The following is a 27065-nucleotide window of genomic DNA, read 5'->3' as shown; positions in this document are numbered from 1 at the left end:
TGTCAAACAGATGAAGAGGCAGCCAACTCAATGGGAGGAAATATTTGGAAAGCATATGTCAGACAAAGGTTTGATGTCCTGTATATACAAAGAAATCATGCAACTCAACTACAAAAGAACAAACAATCCAATTATAAAATGGGTTAAAGATATGAATAGACATTTTCCTGCAGAGCAAATACAGATGGCTCAAAAGCACATAAAGAGATGCTCATTTTCACTGGCTATAAGGGAAATGCAGATCAAGACTACAATGAGATACCACCTCACACCTATGAGAATGGCGGTTATTAAACAAATAGGAAACTAAATGTTGGAGAGGATATGGAGAAACTGGGACACTTATGCACTGCTGGTGGAAATGTATAATAGCGGACACTGTGGAAGACTGGTGGTTCCTTAGGAAACTAAATATTGAGTTGCCCTATGACCCAGCAATAGTACTGCTTGATATATACCCAGAAGAGCTGAAGGCAATGACACAAACAGACATTTGCACACTGATGTTCATAGCAGCATTATTCACAGTCACCAAAAGATGGAAACAAACCAAATGCCCATCAATAGACAAGTAGAGCAATAAAATATTGTATATACATACGATGGAATATCATGCAGCAGTAAGACAAAATGACAAGATGATCAAGTCTTGGGGACATAATGTTGAGTGAATTTACCCAGACACAAAAGGATAGATACTGTATGATTCCACTTTTATAATCAGCATAAAAGTATAATTAAAGGCTTGTTATACAGAAGATAGGGAACTTAGAGTTACACAGAAGCTAGAGATGGGTGAACTGTTACAGGTTGAACTCCAGTGTAAGGGAATAGATAGGAGCGAAGGTGATTCTCTATAGTAATATTACCATATTGAAGATGAACAAGATTGAAAGGGGTTGTATAGACCTATGGTCCCACTGAAATATGAATGAGTTCTCTTAAGAATTACTTCAAAGATATGATTCTTGTGTAAAGAGTGTTTAAGTCCAGGGTACAGGGAGAAAATTGCTCTTGCATGCTATGAGCTATGTTCAGAAGGAAACCATCAGCACTACCACAGCAACAGCAGAGGTAAATAATGGGGTGAGGGACAAGAGTTAATAGGAGGTTTAGATTTCCTATTTGGTGAGGGTGTGTTTATTGGTTTTCTGTCTCCTGGGAACAATTAAATTATCTAACATTGAGAATGTTGATGGACTGTGGACTTTGGGCCCTCTGCATGATGCCCAATGAATGCAGGTGGCTGAAGGATGCACTGCCTGAGAAGAAGATTGGCTAATGATGGTGTATACTTATGAACGAAGATCGTGCTGCTACAAAAAAGGAACAATGTTGTGAGGCATGCAACGATGTGAATGAACATCTGGGACATTTGGTGAGACAAAATAAGCCAGAAACAAAAAAACAATTTTATGGTCACCTTTAGAAAATGCTTATAAGAAAACAGGGACCTAGATTATAAGCTTTTAGAGAAGACACATTAAGTTCAGAGTGTTGATTATTATTTCTGGATTTTGAGAGGCTCTTTTATATATACAACCTGATGCTTAGAGATAAGAACAAAGCCAAACAAGTTGGGGTTAAAGTTATTCAGAACATAGGAGTAAGAATGACAGTGTCTATACTTTAGAACCACACATACTCCTTGAGACCAATGGAAGTAAGGTTTATTTGATCTGGAACTGAAATTTTCTGCACTGCATAATCTGATTCAACCTATCTGTATAGCTCATTTGAACAATTGCAATGCAGAAGCACAGAGTAAGAAAGAGGTCCTTTAATCCTGTATAGATTATTGTAATGCCTAGAAACATCCTAGACTATATTAAGCAGATAATCAAAAAGTATTGTCAAAGCCCCTTGAGGGAGGGAGAAAGAATATGAAACTATTAAATCTTACCACCAGGGAATCCCCTGATACTTTGTCAAACTTTAGGGATAACCAGATCAATAGGCCATGCCCTGGATCATGAGACTTAGTCTTTTGAAGCTTATATAGGTAGCATAGAAGCTTAGACTACCTATAGGCATGCCTGAGAGTTACTTCTGAGGGACCGCTTTTGTTGTTCAGATGTGGCTTTGGTCTCTCTAAGCTCAACCCTGCAAGTGAAATCATTGCCCTTCCCCCTACATGGAACATGATATCCAGGGGTGAAAGTCTCCCTGGCAACATGGGAGATGACTCCCAGGGATGAATCCAGACCGGGCTCCATGGGACCAACAATTACATCCTGACCAAAAGAGGGAAAAGAAATGTAATTAAAATACTCGTGGTAGAGAGAGTTCAAATAGAGTCAAGAGGCTACTCTGGAGGTTGTTCTTACCCAAGCTTCAGGTAGACCTTGCTGCCTCTCATAACCTGCCAACCCCCAACCAGGACCATTCCAGTCAGTCTTGAAGAATACCTAAAGCAATGTATAAGATTCCACAAGGGTTCCAGGCACTAGGATAACTTTCCAGAAACTTACAACCTCTAGATGGTTCCTTGGTCCAGATAAGTCCTGAAACCTAGCCCAGCCTCTCCAGAGCATTGGACAGTTCCATCTCCCTTTCCCATATTAGTGACAGAACCTTTCAATATCAAAAATTTAGAATTGTCATAGTCCAAACAACCCCAAAGAAAGGGATAGAAAGATCAAAGGTGATGGTGGAGTTATACATAGAAGATAGGACTTAACAAATGAATATGAATGCTGAATCATTAAAATGATCTCTTTTAGCCCCCACTATTTTCGAGCAGCTAGAAGTAAAAACCTAAAATTGTGAAATTGTAACCCATGTGAAAGTCTGAAATATGTTCTACAACTAATTGTGGTGCTGTGCTTTGAAATTAATTTTTTTGTACATAAGTTATTATTCACCAAAAAAAAGAAGGAAAAAAAAGTTGATTGTGATGATAAAAAGTATTTAAGCCCTCTAGCCTCCTATATTCTGGAGCAGCTAGAAGGGAAAATCTAAGAGGATCATATGGTAGCCCATGACAAACTCTGGGATCTGTCTTGTAACCACTTGTGAAGAGTGCTTTGAAAGCGATTGCTTTTTTATTTCTTTACTTTGTATATGTGTTATACTTTACAATAAAAAAGTTAAAAAAGGGGGGGGCCTAATTTAGCACCTAATTTAGGCTAAATGGGTTGGCTATTTTAATTGGTATTCAGAGTTTACTAAGAAATTGCAAGAATCTAAAACTAGCTTATATAAACTAATGAGTTTTGTACTTACATGTTTTCTGCATTTCTCTTTTTATGTCTGACTCATGGCTGAAAAATTTAAATAGAAGTTAAAAGTTCTCTGTTTGTGCCTGTCTGTATGTTTGAGGTATGATATTTTCCTACGTCCAGATGGTATTACCAAATTAACTTATAAAACTGCTTAAAAGAGCTCCATTTAAATTGGCTTAAAGATAAATAAGCATTTATATAAATTCATACTCCTAAAGTCCTAAAACTTAAGGAAACCAAATTTTTAATATTTCCAATGAAAAGGAGTATTCATAGAGCTAAGCCAAATGTTTTTTTTTTTTTTTAAAATTCAGGTCACATAATTCAGATAAACCTTTGACAAATGAGACTAGTTTAATATTGTTAGTTAGATTAAAAAGTTATGCATTCTTAATTATCAATATTAAGTACAATACAGCCACAGATTTATTCTACTTGGTAATGTTCTTCGTAAATTTATACTGATTTACTGATAAAATAGGCTAGCATTAATCTATTAGATCTTTAAGATGGTGAAAAATGTAAATTTGTGTTTAATCAAATTGTTATTATTTTGGCAAACTTCATTTTAAGAATGATTGTGTTTAACAGCACATAAATGTTTGAAGACATTTTCCAAGATCTTTTTGATAACTTAAGGGTATGCAGGATATGTTTTGTTAAATAATAAGAGAACAGTTATCACCTAGAGTGAAATGACTAGGTGTCTCAGAATGAGAAGCAGGAATGTATAGGACAAAACCTAAATGCATATAGCAAGTTGTAAAATATTTGTGGAAAAGGAATTTTATATGGCATGATCAGGGTTGGCTAAGATTTGATAGCTTTATGGGATTTTTAAGACTTTCCTTAGCAGACAGTGTCCACACGTAAAATGAGAATTTGGTTTTCTTCCTCTTAAAATGACAATTTTTTTTTTCTTTTGGACTATTGGTCTGCTCTTAATAAGAGGTCATACATATTTTTCTAAATGATTTGAATAATTTTCCTAGAAGGCAATGGTTATGTCTTATCAGAATAGTGTCTTTATACTGACTTGATGGTTTATGTTTTAGAAAACAAGTCTTTGCACTTTTAAAAGAGATAAATCCTTTTCTTTTTTTTCTAACCAATCATATTAAGTCCTGTTTAGTCTCTTATTATCACTTTGGGTAAACAGGGAGCCAAATATTTTTTCATAGCCACCTATTTTCCTACTTAACAAAATCTTGAAAACTTTTTGACAGTTTGCTTGTCAAAAATCAAACCCTAGATGATATCTTATTTATCTCAAACTGCCCTTGAGATTTTCCAAATGGCCCCTGGAATATCTTGAAGAATTTGTTCTTTTACCTTGTAAAAAAGAGGAATGCCAGAAATAGTTTTATTTGATATGGTATGAGTTGCATGGGAAGTGTTGTCAAATTAAGTAGGATTTTATAACCTTCTGTTGGTTAAATTTGTATGGGTGAAACAACATTTCAGAAATTGTGTCAAGTTTCTAGAGATAATGCGAATGTCCTCACTGTCCATGTCCTTGTTCTAATCTGTCTGATATTAGACAACAGTAATATTACTGGTCATAATGCCAGTTATTCTTTAAAAATGTTACATTCACACAAACAACCAAATTTCTTTCAAAATCACATTTTTGTAATGAACTTTCATCTGAGTTTTCACTTTTGTAAAACAGTGAAAAGTTAACCACGGCCATTTTAAGTCTTTTGTCATCTATAGACAACTTTTATTCTGATGCCTCCCTGAAGACACTTGCAATCAGCTACAAGTCAGGTGCTTCATCTTCAACAGAAAGGACCGTCTCTGAAATCAGTTGAAAGGTTTATACCAGGTACTCTGGGGCACAGGTTTCTACTGACATTGTTTAAATAACTTCACGATCGTACCACTGAACTGAGTCAAGATTCCAGAATTCTAGTAAAGAAGCTGATGAGTCATGAGATTGATAACACAAGATCGAATGGAACAAGAACTAATTACCTAGTACTGAATGAACTGTTAAGAATGATTATAGTTTTGTTTCAATTATTACCAATGTTTTAATGTTCTATTTTCTAGATACAAGGAATCCCTTATTCTTTTCATTTGAGCTATCTATAATTCAAAAAACATTCATCTTTTCCCCCTGCCTGTATCCTCTAGGATTTTGAAACTGTTGTTGAATATTCCTAGTTTCATGGCAAAATAATTATTTGAATAGGATCAGTCAGAATCTGTCTTCCTTGTTAACAAGACATAATTGGAAATGCCAATTATATAACCAAGCCTTTTGTCTGGAATTTCATGTTTGAGATGATGCTCATTTAATCAGATGTGACCAGACGCCTAAGGAACTAACGTTGACTTCATGGAAACAATGCTCCAAAAATCTGGTAAAAGCTGGTCTGAGGGTGCATGGGTGGTTCAGTGGTAGAATGCTTGCCTTCCATGAAGGAGATCCAGGTTCGATTCCTGGACCATGCACCCCCAAAACAAAACAAAGCAAAACTGGTGTGGTACCTGGCTCCAGGGTTACCAGCCTTACAGGTAAGCAAAGAAGGTTACATCTGGATTGCAGGTGAAATCTGGTATCAAGTTCTTGGTTTGACTTCCTAGCCTTGAGAGACTTTTATAATTCCAATTGGAGGTTCCTCATGAAAATCACAAACAGAGCAAACTAAGTAGAGTTTATAAAAAAAAAATTTATATGGTAAATTTCCATTCTTGCTGCACATATGTAAATAATTAGGCCAAATGTAATGAAGTCTTATTTTATGATTAATAATGATGTTTTTGAGATTATCTTTGATAAAAAGGAGAATGTCAGTAGAGAAATTCTGCTTCAGTGGGAGACTAAAGCACATTCCTGTTCATTGTCTGAGCTTTTTGTATCTTCATTGTAAAGGTCAGATAACTGCGTGGTTTTGTAACCTATCTGTAGATTAGACTGGATCCTGTCATCTTGCATAGATTGTCTACCCTAAATGCTGGTCAAAAAGCTAACTTAGTATCTTTTGTAAACTGGGCCTCAAAGTGAGAAAAGAAGGTTAATATTTTTAATCCCTTGACCTACCTTAATGCAGCGTTTCACTCTTTCATGTACAACGTCATACCTTCCCTAGGAACACATAACATGAAGCAAGTAGTTACAACTATATCTAGAGGTATGAAGCAGAGCTTTAACACCACCCTAAATTCTCTGCTGGACTTCTAGGTTGAAAATGACAGCTTAATGTGAGTTTTCTTGCAAAAAAGACAGGTTCTAGATACTCTGACTGCCCATGAACAATGATGTATTTATATTAATAAGTCTGGCACAATAGTAAATAACCTGAATATTTAAAGGACCAAGTTAAGGTAATTCATGATATCACTTAAGGCTCAAACATATCAGTAAACAGAGGCCTTTCCTTGTTGTAAAGGCAAATGCTGTAACAGTTGCTAAAAAGCTTTTAGAAAATGTATTCCACACCTGGGTAATGCTTTCAGTTATTTCTACTGAAGTGACTAAGGCACACATTTTACTGAACTAAGCTCTAACTAAGATTCTACAAGCAGGTTGGCATTATCATTGTCCCTACCACCCTGTGCTGGTTGGAATCTGTTATGTACTCCAGAGAAGACTGTTTTCTTAATCCATTCTTGTGGGGGAAGGGGTAAGACCTATTGTGGGTAGGATCTTTTTTTAGGCTCATGGTCTGGAAATCGAACTTGGGTCTCCCGCATGGAAGGCAGGCATTCTACCACTGAACCACCCATGCACCCTGGGGGTAGAATGTTTTGCTTAGGCTATTCCAATTGGATTCAAGATGGGTCTTAATCCTTTACTGGGGTCCTTTGTGAAGAGGATAGAAGACAGTAAAAGCCCAGAGAGCGTACAGAAAAAATGTCATAGGAGAAGCAATTAGGACCTACGGGAGTTGAGAGAAACATTATTGAAATGTTTGAGCCTAACTGGTATCGTGAATTACCTTAACTTGGTTCTTTAAAATATTCAGATTGTTTGTTATTTTTCCAGACATTTTTGCCATTTTGAAACTAGAACCAGGAGACAAGGATTAGCAGATGTTGCCATGTGACAGAGGCATCCTGGATGCCAGCAGCCTTTCCTCAGAGAAGGCATCTTCCTCTTGATGCCTTAATTTGGATGTTTTCATGGCCTTAGAACTGTAAATTTGTAACCCAATAAATCCCCATTGAAAAAGCCAACCCATTTCTGGTATATTGTATTCTGGAAGCTCTAGCAAATCAAACACACTCTCAATTCTCTGGAAGGACAGAGAAAGTAAATGACATTAAGACTTGGACTTGAATTAACTGAGAAAACTGGGTTACCTTGGCCTAATGGCCTTATGACCAATCAAAGCACACCATTTAGAAAACATAAACTTTCTTCCTATGAAATTATAACTAGAACACCTATGTCAATTGGCCTTCATCTTAATTAACATGGACTCCCTGCTTCCCTACAGGAGATAACTAAATATTACAAATCTCTAATGACTTAGGCAAAATATTATCTCCAACAGGTAAGGGATGTATTTCCAGATCTGGATCTCTCTTAGAAGTTTCATATCCTAATTTCCAGCAATTGGATACACTGGAAGTGACATCAATGAAAAACGGCCCTTGACCCATGCTGGAAGGGACACTATAGTAAAACTAGAAGGGATTGAAACTTATGTTCACATCTAACAATTTAAAAAGACTTCTCCAGCTAAGCCTACTATAATCATGCCTAAGAGTCACCCTCAGAGAATCTCTTTTGTTGCTCAGATGTGGCTTCTCTGTCTTTAAGCCCAATTCTGTAGCTAAGCTCACTACCCTTCCCTTTATGTGGGACATGACTTCCAGGGATATAACACAGGACATGATTCCCATGGATGAGCCTGGCCCTGGCAATATGGGTAGACACTGCTTTCCTGACCAACAGGGGGAAAAGAAATGAAACAAAATAAAATGTCAATGGCTAAGAGGTTTCAAACAGAGCCAAGAGGCTATTCTGGAGAGTACTCTTATGCAAGCTTCAGCTAGATAATGCAAATTGCCACTGTATGCCATGCCCCAAACAGCAGTATTCCTGAAAATCCTAAAGAATATCCGAGGCTCTGTCTGAGAGACTCTATACAAGTTTTATTCACTGTGTTTATTTTTCAGAAACCTAAAACCTTCAAATTGTGCCTATGTTAGATAAGCACTGAAATACAGAGGCACCAGTCTCTCCAAGAGTATCAACTAGGTGTATCCTCCTACCCCATAATGTCAACACCATCATTTTGTCATGGTGAAAAATCAACATGAAGAAGTCAGAATGGTCATTATGCAAATATCCCTGAAGATTGGGAGTAGCAGCAAATGAGAAGGAGGAATTGTAACAGAGAGGATGAGATTTAACAAATGATTGTGACTACCAAACTATTATATTGATATTTTTTTTAGTCTCTAGTGTATTGGAACAGCTGGAAATAAATACCTGAAATTGTGGAACTGTAGTCCATACCATACTTTGCAATTTGCTCTGTAATTACTTATTAAACTCTAGTTTGAAATTTATCGCTTTTCTGCATATGTGTTATGCTTCACAATAAAAAAAATGTTTAGAAAAAAGGCTTCCCCACCCAACGATTGGAACTGTGACAAAACCTGTAACCAACACTAGAATTTATTAGTACAAAAAATTGATGGCTTTGTAAGGGAGACAGCTTCTGCCTAAGATCATGGAACAAGACCGTAGAACTCCTATATTCCTGTCATATTCCTTATCATATTATTCCCTATAATTATTGTGGTATTTTTGTTTCTAAACCACTTTTGCATATCTTGTCCATCTTGCTTTGAAAAGTTACACCAAAGATATTTAAATCGTCCCTCTTCCTTCTCCTTTGCTGTAGCCTGAAAAGAAAATACTATCATTCATTTTTTCCAGGTCATTGCAAAAGGAGTCTGACTGACTGGATCTACCAGCATAAACTCTGATCTCCTCATGATCCAGGGTATCCTGTTATCCTGACAGTGTCCAATATTTTAGGGATCCCAAATACCACGTCTTAGAATTAAGCTAGCAAAATCACCCAAATTTATAGTGTCAGGGTTTTACACCCTTTGCCACCCATGCCTTGTTGGAACCTCACAAATGTTGTAAACAGACCTAAGCCCTATTCCCTGATAGCCAGATTCACTATATACTGACTCATGATTGGCCCAGAGGTAATCTCTGGTAATACACTACTATACCACTTGTCTTCATATTGTCAATCCAGGAGACCTGATGGGGCCATTCCTACTGTGTATGATGCTGCATTTAAAAATGACATTTTGACCCCTGTTAGATATAGGAAATTGTTACAATTCCATAGGCAATACGTGGTTAGAAACAGCCAACTCCATCATTCCCAAACAGATAACTGAATTCTCATCAATGTTGTATAACACCTTTGGTGGAAGCATCCGAGACCGTGACCCACACTCTCCATATGCCTGGGCATTTCAATGTCTAGAGGGTTAATTTGTGTCAGGGCAATGTGTAGTGGGCCTCTCAGTAGTTCCATTCAAATGTTATATAAAATCCAAAGTGTCACAATGTACTACCTCACTTAATTTACTCTGCCATGCCAAATGTAAGTTCCCTGGGGGTGTCACTAATATTGGATGGACTTCTTTCATTGGACTCATTTCCTTGGTTAGGAGTTCACATGAATGGAAATATAATCAGGAACTTATCTGTAACAGCAGGAGAAAATGCTGAACACGCTGCAAAAATTATTACTGTGCAACAAAAATCTTTAGATTCCTTAGCTAAAATTGTTTTATATAATAGAGTTGCACCTGACTATTTTCTGGCTAAGAAAGGAAGGGATTGTGCTCTTACCAATACCACCTGCTGAACCTCAATAACACTTTGGGGAAGTCAAAACACAATTCCATGAAACAGTCAGATAATCCACATGGCTCAAGCAAGTCAGTCCTTCATGAGGATTATTATTTGATCTCTTTGATTTCAGTTGCTTTGGGTCCCGCAGTCCTTGACTCAGAAACATATTCTAAACGTTGGGCATTTTACTACTCACAGTAATCATAATAGTCTCCTGGTGCCTTGTACTCTCTCTAAAGTTTTAGTTGCACCCAGCCATATAGCCAAATGGTGTTCATCCATTCAGAGTGACAGAAGCTCAAAGAAAGCAAAAACAACTAACTCCTTAACAAGTGTAACCTAGGTGTCATCACCTACAAGGGCCATCTAGAGCCAGCAGATGGTATCTGAGCATGGCAACAATGCCTTAATTCTGCCAAGGGCCAGATAAAAAAGGGGGAATTGATAAAAGTCAATTCCATGTCACAGCAAAACCAAAAACCTAAGATAGTTTTAATTCCTGTAAATGCCTGACTTGCCCAGAAAACCAAATTTAAATACAGTCAATTCATTATCAACAGTGACTTCCTCGTTCTTAGGCTATCACCTGCTCCCCACTTTGTAAGACCCTTCCTTAAGTACAATGGAAACAATGTCAGCCAATCAGAACATTTCCTCACTTGTTTCTGCATTTACCCTCTATGAGCTTCCCCTTTCCATTTCCTCAGCAGAATTCCCTTCTACTTTCTGAAAGGGATGCTGCCTGATTAAAGAATTGCTCCATAAAACTGAAATCCTAAATCACATGGAAAGGTTTTCTTTTAACACCATCAAGAACCTTAAAAATATTAAATAATTCCAGTTAATCATTTAAAAAATAAATCTAAAATGGGGACAAATGTATGCATAATGATGCTCATTTGAAGAATACTTCTAGCAGGGAAATATTGAGCTGAACATATATATCCAAGAAATATGGAGCACTGAGGAAATTGTTGACTAAAATATGGTTGCACACATATATAAGGGAATATTACACATTCAATAAAAATTATGTCTATAAATAGTTTTAGTAAAAGGGGTGAAATGATTCTGATACACTAAGCTTAAAAAATATGTTATAAAATTAAATGACCTTAACTATGTAAAAATATATATTAAAAATAAAGGAATTACATCAAGATTAAATCAGTGTTTACCTTTGAGTGGTGGGTACTTCTTTTCCTACCTTCTATACTAATAGCATATTTTCAGGTGTGACCCTATGCAGGATATAATTTTCTATAGCATCACCCGCAAATATGAACATACTTCATTGCTATAATAGATGATAATTGAACCACGCAAGTTGCTTTGTGGAGTCTTGTATTTCACCTATCTAACCTCTCTTTCTGGCAAATGAACTCTTGGAAATCTTACAGTGTTTATGTGAAGAAACAGTATTTATTTTAAGTCTGCTTTAAATGTAACAAAAAAAGGCAACAAAAACAAGATAACAAAAATAAAGTCTAGAGTAGGGGGTTTAAAAGCATGGTCCTGAGACCAGCAGATCAGTATCACCTGGAAATGTGTAGAAATACAAAATTGAGCCTCTCCAGAGACTTACTCCAGAAAATCTGGAGGTGAAGCCAAGCATTTTGTTTTTAAATAAATTCTCCAGATGATTCTGGTGCACGTGACAGTTTAGGAGTCACTGGCCTTGAGCAGGAGTCAGCAAACTTCACCCCAGGCCAAATATGCTCACCCTTTGTAAATGAAATTTTGCTGCAATACAGCCTTGTTCATTCATTTATGTATTGTCTATAATTCTTCCAGGCTACAGCAGCAGGATTGAGCAGTTTTGATAAAGACCTTAAGGCCCACAAAGCTGCCCAAACTATTTACTGTTACCCTTTACTGAGAAAGTTTGCTGACCCTATTGTAAACGATAAAGACTTCTTGATTTTTTAGCTTATATATATATTTATTTCCATTTAAAGTACAAAGTCTATCTTAAATATTTTTCTTATGGCAAGTTTTCTATGATAAAGTAACAGTACAGTTATAATTGAATATACCGATATGAATTTTTATTAACGTGGAAATTTTTTGGAATATAGAATGATAATTCTAGCCTACTATCATTAAGTTCTGTTCTAGAAATGTATTAAATCAAAAGAAAAAGTAATTATTAAAAATGAAAGGAAATCATGAAGGTTTATTTATTGCTGTATTTAAGTAAGAGGCAAAATAAATCTAAAGGGTTCCACCTGCTGGTAGAAATAAATAATGACTACAAATTAAAATAGCAACTGTAAAAATACCTGGTAAGTAAAGAATGTCACAAAAATTATGACTCAATGGACGATCATCTAGTTCCTTCATTTAAAAAAGAAATTGACACAGAATGTCAAAATAAAATGAATTGTTTCTAATACATTATACAAAGCATACACATAATAAACATTAATGTTTCTTTAGACTACAAGCTTTATGAAGGCAGGGGCCATGTCTGCCTTGCTCATGGGGTGTTCCCAGTACCTAGTAAGATACAAGGCAAATATGTGTATTTTGTCATATTATTTAGAGTTGTATGAAATACTAAATTGTTACAGGAAGTTTTGTATTTTTAATTTAAAGATAAAAGGCCATAAAATTAAGTTATGAAATCATAGAAAACACAGTTTTGTAATAATTTCACTTCTTAAATGGAAATTCTTAATTGAAGAATTTATCATAAATAGATAGTAACACATTTTATTTCCTAGAAAGATAAACCTGTCAGTCTAGAATGGGTATGTAATGCTGAGGTAAAAAAATGATCCCCAAATTTCTGTGGCTTACAACAAAAGTTTTATTTTTTTTTCTTGATCACATCCTCTTTGGCTTGGCTGTACCTATACTCCACATATGATTTCATTTTGGGAACCAGGCTATGGAAACAAGCCCATTTGTAACATAACCAGGCATCTGACACAGGCAAGAAAGATTTGGCCAACCATGGACAATCTTTTCTTTTTTTTTTTTAAACAGCTTTACTGAGGTATATTTACATACCATGAATTTGCCCATCCTAACTGTACAATGCAATGATTTTAGGTAAATTTACAGAGTTGTGCAACCAGTCATCACATCCTGTTTTAGAATGTTTCCATCACCCCCAAATCATCTATGTCCATTTGCAGTGAGTCTCCATCCTACTTCCAGCCCTGGGCAACAATTACATGCTCTGTGTCTCTTAAGATTCGCCTTTTATGGACATTTCATAATAATGGAATCATACAATATGTAATCTATTATGTCTGATTCTTTCACTTCATGTAATGTTTTTGAGGCTCATCCATGCTGTGGCATATATTGCATCAGTAGTTTGTTTCCTTTTATTGCTGAATAATTTTCCATTAATGTTCTATCACATTGTTTTTATCCACTGGTCAGTTGATGGATATTTGGATTGTTCCACAATTTTGGCTAGTAAAAATAATGTAGTTATCTACATTTGTGTACAAGATTGCTGAGGATTTATGTTTTTATTTGCTTTGGATAGGTATCTTAGAGTAGAATTGCTGGGTCATATAATGAATTTTTTTTTTTTTTCAGCATTCCAACATAATTACATTACAATTAGGCAGTATTGTGCTGACCATTTTTTTTTTTTTTAGACATCATACCATTCTACATATGCAATCAGTAATTCTTAACATCATCACATAGATGCATGATCATCGTTTCTTAGTACATTTGCATCGGTTTAGAAGAACTAGCAGTATAACAGAAAAAGATATAGAATGTTAATATAGAGAAAAAAAATAAAAGTAATAATAATAATAAGAACAAAACAAACAAAACAAAACAAAACAAAAACCTATAGCTCGGATGCAGCTTCGTTCAGTATTTTAGCATGATTACTTTACAATTAGGTATTATTGTGCTGTCCATTTTTGAGTTTTTGTATCTAGTCCTATTGCACCGTCTGTATTCCATCAGCTCCAATTACCCATTATCTTACCCTGTTTCTAACTCCTGCTGAACTCTGTTACCAATGACATATTCCAAGTTTATTCTCGAGTGTTGATTCACATCATTGGGACCATACAGTATTTGTCTTTTAGCTTTTGGCTAGACTCACTCAGCATAATGTTTTCTAGGTCCATCCATGTTATTACATGCTTCATAAGTTTATCCTGCCTTAACGCTGCATAATATTCCATTGTATGTATATACCACAGTTTGTTTAGCCACTCGTCTGTTGATGGACATTTTGGCTGTTTCCATCTCTTTGCAATTGTAAATAACGCTGCTATAAACATTGGTGTGCAAATGTCTGTTTGAGTTTTTGCCCTTAATTCCTTTGAGTAGATTCCCAGCAATGGTATTGCTGGGTCGTATGGCAATTCTATATTCAGCTTTTTGAGGAACCGCCACACTGCTTTCCACAGTGGTTGCACCATTTGACATTCCCACCAACAGTGGATAAGTGTGCCTCTTTCACCGCATCCTCTCCAGCACTTGTCATTTTCTGTTTTGTTGATAATGGCCATTCTGGTGGGTGTGAGATGATATCTCATTGTGGTTTTGATTTGCATTTCTCTAATGGCCAGGGACATTGAGCATCTCTTCATGTGCCTCTTGGCCATCCGTATTTCCTCTTCTGAGAGGTGTCTGTTCAAGTCTTTTTCCCATTTTGTAATTGGGTTGGCTATCTTTTTGTTGTTGAGTTGGACAATCTCATTATAAATTCTGGATACTAGACCTTTATCTGATATGTCGTTTCCAAATATTGATTCCCATTGTGTAGGCTGTCTTTCTACTTTCTTGATGAAGTTCTTTGATGCACAAAAGTGTTTAATTTTGAGGAGTTCCCATTTATTTATTTCCTTCTTCAGTGCTCTTGCTTTAGGTGTAAGGTCCATAAATCCGCCTCCAATTGTAAGATTCATAAGATATCTCCCTACATTTTCCTCTAACTGTTCTATGGTCTTAGACCTAATGTTTAGATCTTTGATCCATTTTGAGTTAACTTTTGTATAGGGTGTGAGATATGGGTCTTCTTTCATTCTTTTGCATATGGCTATCCAGTTCTCTAGGCACCATTTATTGAAGAGACTGTTCTGTCCCAGGTGAGTTGGCTTGACTGCCTTATCAAAGATCAAATGTCCATAGATGAGAGGGTCTATATCTGAGCACTCTATTCGATTCCATTGGTCGATATATCTATCTTTATGCCAATACCATGCTGTTTTGACCACTGTGGCTTCATAATATGCCTTAAAGTCAGGCAGCGCGAGACCTCCAGCTTCGTTTTTTTTCCTCAAGATGTTTTTAGCAATTCAGGGCACCCTGCCCTTCCAGATAAATTTGCTTATTGGTTTTTCTATTTCTGAAAAATAAGTTGTTGGGATTTTGATTGGTATTGCATTGAATCTGTAAATCAATTTAGGTAGGATTGACATCTTAACTATATTTAGTCTTCCAATCCATGAACACGGTATGCCCTTCCATCTGTTTAGGTCTTCTGTGATTTCTTTTAGCAGTTTTTTGTAGTTTTCTTTGTATAGGTCTTTTGTCTCTTTAGTTAAATTTATTCCTAGGTATTTTATTCTTTTAGTTGCAATTGTAAATGGGATTCGTTTCTTGATTTCCCCCTCTGCTTGTTCATTGCTAGTGTATAGAAATGCTACAGATTTTTGAATGTTGATCTTGTAACCTGCTACTTTGCTGTACTCATTTATTAGCTCTAGTAGTTTTGTTGTGGATTTTTCCGGGTTTTCGACGTATAGTATCATATCGTCTGCAAACAGTGATAGTTTTACTTCTTCCTTTCCAATTTTGATGCCTTGTATTTCTTTTTCTTGTCTAATTGCTCTGGCTAGAACCTCCAACACAATGTTGAATAATAGTGGTGATAGTGGACATCCTTGTCTTGTTCCTGATCTTAGGGGGAACGTTTTCAATTTTTCCCCATTAAGGATGATCATATAATGAATTTTAAGCAAGTCAAACTTTTATAAAGGTACTGTATCAGTATATATTCCATCAGCAATATATGAGGACTCCAGTTTCTCAATATCCTCACCAGCACTTGTTAATATCTGTCTTTTTATTATAGCCATTCTAGTGGGTATGAAGTGGTATTTTGTTACAGTTTTAATTTGCATTTTCTAATGTAAATGACTAATGAGGTTGAGCATCATTTCATATACTTATTAGTCATTCATATGTTTTTGGCGAAAGGCCTATTAATCTCTTTTCCTATTTCTTTTGAGTTGTCTTCGTACTGAGTTTTAAGTGTTCTTACATATTCTGGATAGCTATCTTTATAAAAGACAGCATATGGATTGTCTTTTCATTTTCTTAACAGTGTCTTTTGAAAAGTCATGAAATACAGTTTGTAAACTTTTAAAAATCTTATGCATTATACATTTGATGTTACATAGAAGAACACTTGGCCTAACTCAAGGTCATGAAGATATCTTACTATGTTTCCTCCGGAAGTTTTATAATTTTAGTTCCTACATTTAGACCTCAGATTTACTTTGAGTTAATTTTTGTATTTGTTGTGGAGAAGACAGTCTCATTCTTCATTTATCCCTTTTACATTTCTGACTAGTTTGACAATCTGTTGCTTATCTTAAATTTATTCTAAAGCTAGCTGTAATGTTTTCCTTTATCAATTGTTTGACACTGAGATTACTATTATTTTTGACAATGCCTTGTGTATAGGATTTCCCATTCTACTCCAAATCAAACTAATCCTCTCTGGCAGCAAACCTGATGATTTTCATAGCCTGCACCACCTGCGGTGTCTGAGCAGCCCCAGACTCAAATACCACTCCTATTGTTCTTACCTGTGAATAACTGCTTCTCAATTAATTGTATTCCTTGATTAATTTTCAGAGTTTTTTTTTTTTTTCTCAAGTGTCCAGCTTTATTGGTTTCTTTTCAGGGAGAGCATTTGCCATGCTCCTCACTCCATCATTCCAAAGATCCCCCGCCTGCCCGAAGAAGCTTTTAAATGTCTTAAAATGTTATAAAATGCATTATTTCTGTCCACATTTCAAGAGCCAGAGTAAGTCACATGGTCATTCCAAGTTAAAAAATGTGAGACTATATAATCTTCTACAGGAAGGGTCATCAAAGGGAGGACAGGATGGGCAGCCTCTGACGTGGCTCCCATTGATTCCCACATTCTGGTGTTCAAACCCTTGTGTTAGCTCCTCCCTGTTAGTATGGTCTGGACTAAGTAACTGGCTTCTGACATATAAAATATACCCAAAGTAATTACAATATGCCTGGAACTGGACTGGGTGCTTCTCGTCATATGTAAGCTCAATACTTCTAAATGGATCGAATTTTATTGGGTGACTTTCCATGGGACTATACTCTGGCATTTGCCCTGAATTTCTATTCTTATTTTGAAAAAATCATGTAATAGTATGGTGATGAGTCCTCTATTTCCAGAAATTAATTATAGAAATATTTCTAAGCCAGAGCAAAGGAAGAATATTTTTGAAAAATGAGATTTACTAGGGCATCACTTAAGGGGACAATCTAATATCTCATTGATATTTTGTAATTATTAAATGTGTGTGTGTGTGTGTGTGTGTGAAATTCATGCTCTTCTTTTTTTTTAATTAGACATATAATAGATTCCCATATACCACCCTACTACTACCAACTTACAATGGTGTGGAACATTTCATATAATTCGTGAAAGCATATGTCTGTTGTAATATTAACTACAACCCATGTTTAACTTCAGGCTCACTGTTTGTGTTGTGCAGTTCCATGTAACTTTTTTTTATTGTACTAACATACCCAAACTAAAATTTCCCCCTTTTAACTACATTCAAATATATCATTCAGTGGTGTTAATTACATTCACAATATGTGCTACCATCACTATGATCTGATACCAAAATTTCCCAGGAAGAAACTGTACATTTTAAGCCTTAACTCCCTATTCCCTACTTCTACCCCATCCTCTGGTAAACTATATTGTAATATCTGACTCTTTGAGTTTGCTTATTTTAATTATTTCATATCAGTGAGATCATACAATATTTGTCCTTTTGTGTCTATCTTATTCCACTCAACATGATGTCATCAAGGTTCATCCATATCGCATATTTCAGAACATTTCTTTTTACATTTTGTGTAACTGCTGCATTTTGTCGATCCATTCATTGGTTGATTGATGCTTGGATTGCTTCCATCTTTTGGCAATTGTGTATAAAGCTGCTATGAACATCAGTGTGAAAATCTTTGTTTGAATCCCTGCTTTCAATTCCTTTGGGTATATGCCTAGAAGTGGGATTGCCAGGTCATATGGTAATTCTGTGTTTTCTGAGGAACTGCCAAACTGTCTTCCATGGTGGCTACTTCATGTCCTCTCTAACACTTGTTATTTTCCATTTTTTAATAGCCTTTCCAGTGGGTGTGAAATGGTATGTCTTTATAGTATTGATTTACATTTCCCTGGTGACTAATGATATTGATGATATTGAGCATGTTTTCATGTTTTGTTGTTTTTTTGCCATTTGTATACCTTCTTTAAATGTCTACTCAGGCCTTTTGTACATTTTTAAATGTTCTGGATATTAAATCCTTATTAGATTTTTTTTTTTTTTGATGGCTAGGGCAATGAATTACCACTATTTCTGTTGGTAAGAGCATAGCATTTAAGAGATTGGGTATTTTATGATAGGGCTTAATTAGGAGAAAGCCTTGCTCTTTCTACACTGCTGTGTGAACATGCAGGACCAGGAAGGCATATCCTTTTTCCTTAGACTAGTTCTAGAGCTCAGATGAGGGCAATTAGTCTTGCTTTTTGAGCTAAAGTCCCTGGGGGCAGGGCTTTGGCACCACTCAAAAGCCCTAGTTTGGCCATCTCGTACTTTGCTTACTTTCTTTCTTTCTTTTTTGTTTTTTTGGTTAATAAAGCTATTTTTTTAGAAATAAAAATATTTTATAAACTACAGCAGAAGTTTTGTCCTGCTTTACTTTTACATATTTACTAGGGTTATGTTAATGAACAGGTAGAACATAATTTGTATACCTTCCTTGTTTCTCTTTTAAAGTCCTTTTTGTTGAGGATGAAGTTCTAATTAAGAGCAGACAGATTTAGATTTAGATGAAAGTAGTGTAAATAACCAGTAAATTTGGTTATTATACAGATCAGTATTAGGATATGACATGTACAGTGAGAATATTAAGTTTTTAGGAATTTTATACAATTTCTAAAAATATGACAAATTTTAGCTTTATAGAAGGGTAGAAAATTTTTTAATTATTATGATATTGAAAATGTTAAAAAATTTTAGCACTTTTACAAGGTGAAAGAAAAATTTTTTCTTTCCATTTTCCATTAAAAGTGTTTTCCATTAAAAGGTGTAAAGATAAAGGATAATAAGGTTAACAACTAAACATTCACAGGATATTACTTTGATATGATATAACATTTTTATCCCCTAGACAAAGTATTCAGATGGTTAAGAAAAAATTTTTATAAGTTCTCATTGAGAGCAGTTTGAGAATAGCGTTGACAGAATTCATTTTTATAAACTTATTATAACTTTTTGCAGCTAGTAGTGACTATTAAAAAAAACTTTCTCAAACTTTCCACATCCATCTAGGGCTTGCAGTCAGCAATGGACTACAAAATTCACTTTTTAAACTTTCTACAACTTTCTTTTTTTTACTCAGCTAACAATGACTACAGCAAAGAAAATTCATTTTTATATTGGGAATATGTTAGTTTACAAAATTAATACTTTGCAAGACTGTGCTCTGAGGCAGTTGGAGACCTTAGCAAGGTCTGATGCTAGGCTATGCGGATTATTTTGAAAATCATGTGGTAGTACCATTTAAAAGAGCAGGGTTGGAATTTTATTCTCAAATTTCTGCCATTCAAAAGTAAATAGGTGACAAAATTCTCACCTGCCATGCCAGAGACCCAGGTTTGATTCCAGGAGCCTGCCCATGCCAAAAAAAAAAAAAAATTGTAAATAGGTGTTGAGAGTTAAGGTGAAGAGCGATAAAAAGAAATGTGTATTTTAAGATTTAGGACTTAAAATTTGAACACAACCAGGGGCTATTTAGTGGGCTTGCCCTGAGATGCCTTTATTCCATAAGGATGGGTTTATCTGCATAAGGATTTCCTTTGAGATGCCAAGAGGCCTCTGATCTAGAATGAGTCTTGGGGCAAATAAGGGGTAAACACTAGCTGGGTTTACTAGTCTTATGGTGGCCCCAAGAAGTGAAGAAGATCCCTCCATAGAAGGGGGTGGGGTGTTCAGGGACAATGTGAAATTGATGGAACACTATAATGTCCTTGAGCTTACAAAGGAGAGGCATAGTGAAGATTTTAGTTTTGGCTTTACCGTAACTCCCACAACTAGGCAAGTCTGAGTGGAGGTAGGCCCAGAGTGGCAGTTTAGGACAGAGTGGCTCCAGTGTTAATCAAGTAATTAATAATTTTACCTATGATGTTGAATGTCACCTGGGGCTCTTCTAAGTTGATTAGGTATGAAGTTAGCAGAGCCATATGTGGCCCTGGGAACCCTCTATCTTCTTCACTTACCACAAGGGGGACTTAGGGGTTGTCCTGCCTCTCCCCTCCTTTAGGAGACAGTGGAATTCCTGGACCTGAAGTCTATGTTGGTGACACCTGGGGCAAGGCTGCTTTGGGTCCCGAGGCTAAGGGTTGTTTCAAGGTTTCTGGTACCCTCTTTGCCAGTGGCCCTTTGACTAACAGTTAAAGCAAGGCCTTTGAGGCTTAGAGCCACAATTTGGGTGACCTCGTGAGGACAGGACTCTGTTAACAGTGACTACAATAAGCTGAGCCTGTTCTCTGGTCTTTTGCTTGACTCTCTTTGCCTTTTCCTCCTCCCTAGCCTTGTTTTGATTGTTAAAGATAGAAATGGCAGTTTTTAATAAGTCATTAGTGGGAGTTTGCGCGCCCATGGAGAGCTTTTGCAGCTTTCTCTGAATGTCAGGGCAGACTGGCTGATGAAATGAGTGCTCAGCAAAATTTGACCTTCCTGGAAATCTGGACTTACATTAGTAACTTTTTAAGCCTACTACTAGCCTCCTCTGAAACAAAGCCAGGTTTTCCTTTTTCTCCTGAGTGATTTCCCTTAGTTTATTATAATTAACCAGTCTACTGTTTTGAAACTCTTGTGTACCCAGAAAAGCCATGTTCTTTAATCCTAATTTAATACTGCTGAGTGTGATCTTTTTTTATTAAGTTGCTTCCATGGAGATGTGAGCCACCCAATTATGGGTGGGACCTATTGATTAGGTGGTTTCCAAGGAGATGTATCTCTACCCATTCAAGATGGGTGGGGTCGTTTAGGGGGGAACCACTTTGGAAAAAGCTTCAGAGCCAACACAGAAAGAGACATTTGGAGATGCAGAAAGAAAATGCCCCCGGGGAAGCTCTCTTCCAAAGGACCTGCAGATGCCAGCCATGTGCCTTCTTGGCTGGAAGCTGAAAGAAGTGTTCCAAACCATTGGCCTTTCTTGTGTCAAGGTAACTTTCCCTGATTGCCTAATTTTGGGTGTTTTTATGGTCTTTAGAACTGTTAACTTGTAATTTAATAAATTCTCTTTATAAAAGCTAACCCATTTCTGGGATATTGCATTTTTGGCAGCATTAACAAACTAAAACAACCAGCTTAGTGGTACATTTTTTAGGCTTTTTATAAAAAAAGTTTAAAAATCAGATTATTAAAATTTTTTTCCTCTAATGGAAATTGAGACATGAGCATAACACAAGCAAAAAGTCTCTCTTAGGTCCTTATTTTGATAGAGCTATAGATATCCGAGCGAAAGGAATTTCTGGTTACTTTCCCTGTCTTTTACAAACTGGAAGATGGTATTATAATTGAGAGTCCCATTGGAGGGCTATGTGTCCCCATCTTTTAACTTATATTGATTGTTGGCATTTCCCATTTCTCTGGAAAAGGCATAAAAGAGGAGACTCCCTAGCACCAGTGTGAGTGTGACCATGTGATGTCCCAGTGCATGCCAGAGCTGCGTGTTCTTCTCTCTGCCAGCCCAATCACTTGGAAACACAAGGAGTGAAGTCCCCAGGTGTTCCCAGGATGTTCCTCTCTGGGAGATGTTTAGACTTCCACTTCTGAGGTGGGGGCGTCCGCTGTTCCTGAGGGAAGTCTAAGAAAGTGCTCCCAGGAATACTTTTGTCCTCTAAGTTTCCTGTTTCCTGAAGGCTAAAAAGAGAGCATAATTTAGAAGAGAAGCTTTATATTTGAATGCAATGGATTTTAATAGAGACTAAATGATGATTCTACAGGTGGGGGGTATTTAAAAATGGATTATTTAAAAACATCTGCTTCCTTCACAAAGAAGAATCATGAAGAAGAAGTTCCTGGCAGCTGTTTTGGACATAGCAAAATTTGCAAGAGCTCTTCATGGGTTTGTTTTGATATAAGGTTATAAAAACTGTTTGTAAGGAATTTCTTGCCACTTTTCCTCCCTCTCACAAAACAGATTTAATTGTAAGATAGCATTATAGTTGGCTATCCTATTCATGGGCCAATGTTGGATGTCTTCAGGTGATATTGTGGCCAGGCAGTATTGCAATAGAAAATAAACTTTTTCCTTTTTATCTCTGTGGTGGGAAAATCATCCCAAATTTGTAGTTGACCAGAATACTGGAAGCACTACCCATTTTAAGGAAGAGAGACTAAAAGGCAGACTTCCATACTGATGCTCATTGTCCTGGGTTGCTGGCCTGCCATTCCAAGTGCTGATCCCTTGGGCTCTTGAGATTAGGTTTCCTATCCCCAGGTGTCCCCAGGGTCCTCAAAGACTCAGGAGACAGATGACCTGGCACCACCTTGAACCTGTTGAGTTGACCTACTTCTTTTCCTGGGTAATTGTGTTCTTAAATTACTGCCTAGGATACTACCTAAGAGAATAGAAAGGATCTACCACAAAGAAAGAAACTCTAAGGAGGAGATCTTCTGGGTGCCAGCCATGGGTGTTGTCATGATCAAGCTAGAGGGAAAGAACATGTGGCAAGGAAATCGGGCTCCTTTTAAGAACATGGCATAGTATGCTTTTCAGGCAATTAGAGGTCTCTAGGTTATGAGCATACTGTAGCCTAAACTAGAGATGACTCCTTAAAATGTTAAAGACAACATCTAGTTTGCTATAGGAATGCTTAACCCAGAATTCTGTGTTACAGCAGATGGAATGTCTTAGAAGGCATTGAAAGCCAGACAGAGGAGAAAGAGGGAGACTCTTATGGAGGCAGAGGAGAGGACCTCTGTGGAAGAGGTGAAAAGAACAGATTCAGCAGAAGTATCTGGGTCCTCAGAGGGGAGGAAAAGAGAGAGTATGGGGAAGTCTCAGAGAGAGAGAGATTCAATTAAGCTCCTATTGGAATTCAGCATGACATGGGGAGAAGCCCCCAGTCAAGTCCCAAAGGGTGGTATCACCTGCCACCCTGAACCTATTTGGATCTACACAGTGTGGAGATGGGACCTCTGCCACCTCTGAAGAGGGAACCAGAGGCTCAGAGTGAACTGAATTTATGTCCTGGGGGAACCGGATTAGAGCCCTTAGATTCCTAGAGACACAGAGTTGCATGAGGACATAGAAGAAGATAGCAGTGAGCCAAGCAAGAAGAAAAAAGCAAAAGCATGTGGCCAAGCCTCCTGGTATTCACTAGTCCAGATGGTCAGAGAGAAGTGTTCTCCTGCCTGACTTGCCAAAACATGTTGCTGGATTTCAGCTTCGAGGTTGTTGGCCATTCTGTGAGAAAGAATTTAAGGACACAGTCCAAAGTGTAGGAGATAGAAAATTTATTGAGAACACATGTGAAAGGACATGCAGACACTCTTGCAAAGACAGATGTGAGGGAGACGAGATCTGTCATTATTTCTTTGAATATTCCTTCTTCCTCTTTCTCTCTTTCTTCTCTTTCTGGGACCCCCATAATACATGTGTTGGTATGCTTGATGATGTCTTAGAGGTCCTATAGGCTATTTTCACTTTTTATAATTCTTTTTTTCTTTCTGGTCCTCAGCTGGAGTCATTTCAATTATCTTAACTTTGAGTTCACTAATTCTTTTTTCTGCCAGTTCCAATCTGCTACTGAAAACCTCCTGAGCATTTTTCATTTCAGTTACTGTGGTCTCAGCTCCAGTAGTTCTCTTTGATTCCTTTTAAACATTTCTTTCTCTTTATTGAGGTTTGCATATTATTCATTCATTGTTTTCCTGATCTCCTTTAGTTTGCTTCTGTATTTTCCTTCATATTCTTGATCGTATTGAATATCATTTTTTTTGAAGTCATTATCTGGTATGCCCACAGTCTGGTGTTCTTCACTGATAATTTCTGGATTTTTATCCTCTTCCTTTGGATGGGCCATTATTTCCTGTTTTTTTTTCATTTGTCTTGTAAACTTTTTTATACATATTATGTTTTATTATTTTAAAGAGCTCATTGTGGGATTTTTTTCCCCCACAGATGTCTGTTTCTTGAGTTTGTAACCAGCTGGTGATATGATAGAGATTTTCTTGAGTGTCAGTCCTCCTTTAAGGAATGCCTGTCCAAGATGAATGCAAAATGAAGGGTCCTTACTGTCTTTTCTGGGCCTATGTCTTGTTGTGGCTTTTTGCTTGCTAGTGACCTTAGGAGTTTCCCTGCTTACAGGAGTTTGAATACCCCTTCTATTTTCCAGGAGACAGACTCTGTCCTTCCCCTGGATGTTCCACTGCAGGATTTAAATCAGATAATCTTTTGCCCTAGGCTGTCTGCCTCAATTATTTCCTACACTGCTTTCTTAACTCAAGCTGCCTTTGTCTGGAGGACAAATTCTGGGAGTGGGTCATGCAGGAGAAGAGTGTCTCAAGTCAGTCTTTCCCAGCTGAAACAAAGCCAGAAACCCACAGAGGTAGTACCAGCTGTCTCTAAACTTCCCTGGAGAGGGGATGAGGGAAGGGCCATATAGGGCACCAGTAGCTTTTTCCATGGTTTTCCAAAGCTGTGTTCTCTTGACTCAGCCAATGCCTATCAAATGGACACCTTCAACTGTGCTCCACATCTCTGAGGAAACCTACAGACTTTAAATCTCCTCCTTCACTGCCTTTGTCTGGGGTAGGTTGGAAAAATAGCCAACCTCAGGGCTGGGCCCCAAGCAATCCAAAATAGTTAATTAAATCCATGGTCAGCAATCATCCACCCCACCTCCACCCTCCATCTTGGGTAAGTGGATTTTTCTGTCTCTTTCTGGCACCAGCAAGCTACATCAGGGACCAGACCCCATTGCTGCCTACCAAAAATGTGGAAACCCAATCCAAGTGTCCATCAACCTATGAACAAGATACAGTATTATATGGTACATGCAATGGAATATTATTCAGCCAGAAAAAAAAAATTTGATATATGATACTGTAGCAGGCAGCCCGTTTGTCCAAGCTACTTCCTGATGCAGCAGACAGGCCTCTGTTTACTTAAGCCATTTCCTCCTTGAAAAGTTTCCCAGGCCCCAAGAATGGTCAAAACTGCACATAGGCAGGATGAGAGAAGTCCCTGTAAAAAACCTCCTCTGAGACTACTCATCCGCTTTGCTAAACTCAGCTTTGCAACCCTTCCTCAGCAGCACACATGCAGCCAATCGCTTCCCTCGAGCATCGCCAGTTGCCATATTAAGAACACCCTACCTCTAACGAGCTACCTTGTCTATAAAAATCTTGTACCAGCCCTGTTTGGGGCTTAGACTTTCAGAGATGACTCAGCTGAGCCTTGTGCGCACAGACTAGTAAAGCGTGCTTCCTGAAACTTCAGAGCCTCGATCCTGGTTCTTCCAGAGTTTCACATAATGTTCCTGGAGGCTTGCAGCCTCAATCCTGGTTTCCCACTACAATACTATGTGGGTGGACTTTGAAGACATTGTGTTAAATAAAATAAGATACAAATGATCAATTATTGTATGATTCCACTTATATGAAATACCTGGAATAAGGAAATTAATAGACAAGGGAATTAGATTACAGGTTACCAGTAGCTAGGGCAGGTGGGAGGGGATATGGAGAGTTTTTGCTCAATAGGTACAGAGCTGCTTTTTGGGGTTATTGAAAAAAATTGATGCTAGATGTTGATGATGGTAGCACTATACTGTGAATGTAATTAATATCACTGAAATGTACACATGAAAGTGGTTAAAATGGGAAATTTTTTGTTGAGCTATGTTACCACAGTAAAAATTAAAAAGGGAAAAAAAAGAAAGAGAGAGAAAGAAAAAGAGACGTGACAGCTAAAACACTGTATTCAGTTAAAAATATAAAAGGAGACTCTTCCGATGAGGACAGTATGGAAAAGAAGAATAAAAAAGTAGCTTTACAGTGGAGAAAACTGACAAACACTGTCTAAAGTCAGGTAACTAAGGTCAATATCATTTTACCTCTGTGGAATTTCAAATACTTTACCCAAGTCTAATCATGAGAAAAACATCAGGCAAATCCCAATGAGGAACATTGTATAAAATAACTGACCAGTAATCCTCAAGACTGTTAAGGTCATCGAAAACAAGGAAAGTCTGAGAAATCGTCACAACTAGGAGGAACCTAAGCAGACATAATGACTGAATGTTAGTGGTATTCTGGATGGGATCTTAGGAAAACTAAGGAAATCTGAATAAAGTATTGACTTTAGTTAATAACAATTTATTAGTATTTTCACTAATAGTGAAAAATCTACCATACTAATGTAAGATGTTAATGATAGGAGAAATTTGGTGTGGGGTTTACAGTTGTTTTCTGTATTATCTTTACCATAATCCTGTAAATCTAAAACAGATCTAAGTTTTTTGTTATTAAAAGGTAAAAGGGGAGAACATCTCATTTGTAAAGCAACAAATTATTAAATTCCTATAAATTAACAAAAACACACAGAATCTATGTGAAGAAAACAACTTTTCTAAATAGACAAAGGGATCAAAAAAAGACTTGAAAAAGAGAGGAACATGACATGTCCCTGGATCAGAGGGCCAAATATTATAAAGT

The 27065-nt window shown here is 36.9% G+C and overlaps 1 protein-coding gene across 19 annotated transcripts in view; it reads left to right on the top strand.

The window, feature by feature from the left end:
* The window catches only part of LOC143648382 (uncharacterized), a 239889-nt gene that overhangs the window by 50079 nt on the left and 162745 nt on the right, over positions 1-27065 (top strand). The window contains exons 3-5 of one of the 19 annotated variants that reach the window (XR_013158523.1): positions 3281-3321; positions 4941-5052; positions 8358-11072. The exons of 17 other annotated variants lie outside the window; for them this stretch is intronic. The gene's annotated coding sequence lies outside the window, so the exon portion shown is untranslated. Of the gene's footprint in view, positions 1-3280; positions 3322-4940; positions 5053-8357; positions 11073-27065 lie in introns of those variants that run through there. One more of the 19 variants, XR_013158521.1, reaches the window with a different exon arrangement.

The sequence above is a fragment of the Tamandua tetradactyla genome, chromosome 10, assembly GCF_023851605.1.
Source record: "Tamandua tetradactyla isolate mTamTet1 chromosome 10, mTamTet1.pri, whole genome shotgun sequence".
Classification (NCBI taxonomy): domain Eukaryota; kingdom Metazoa; phylum Chordata; class Mammalia; order Pilosa; family Myrmecophagidae; genus Tamandua; species Tamandua tetradactyla.
The sequence above is the reverse complement of the archived record's forward strand: the minus strand, read 5'-3'. Positions and strand labels throughout refer to the sequence as shown.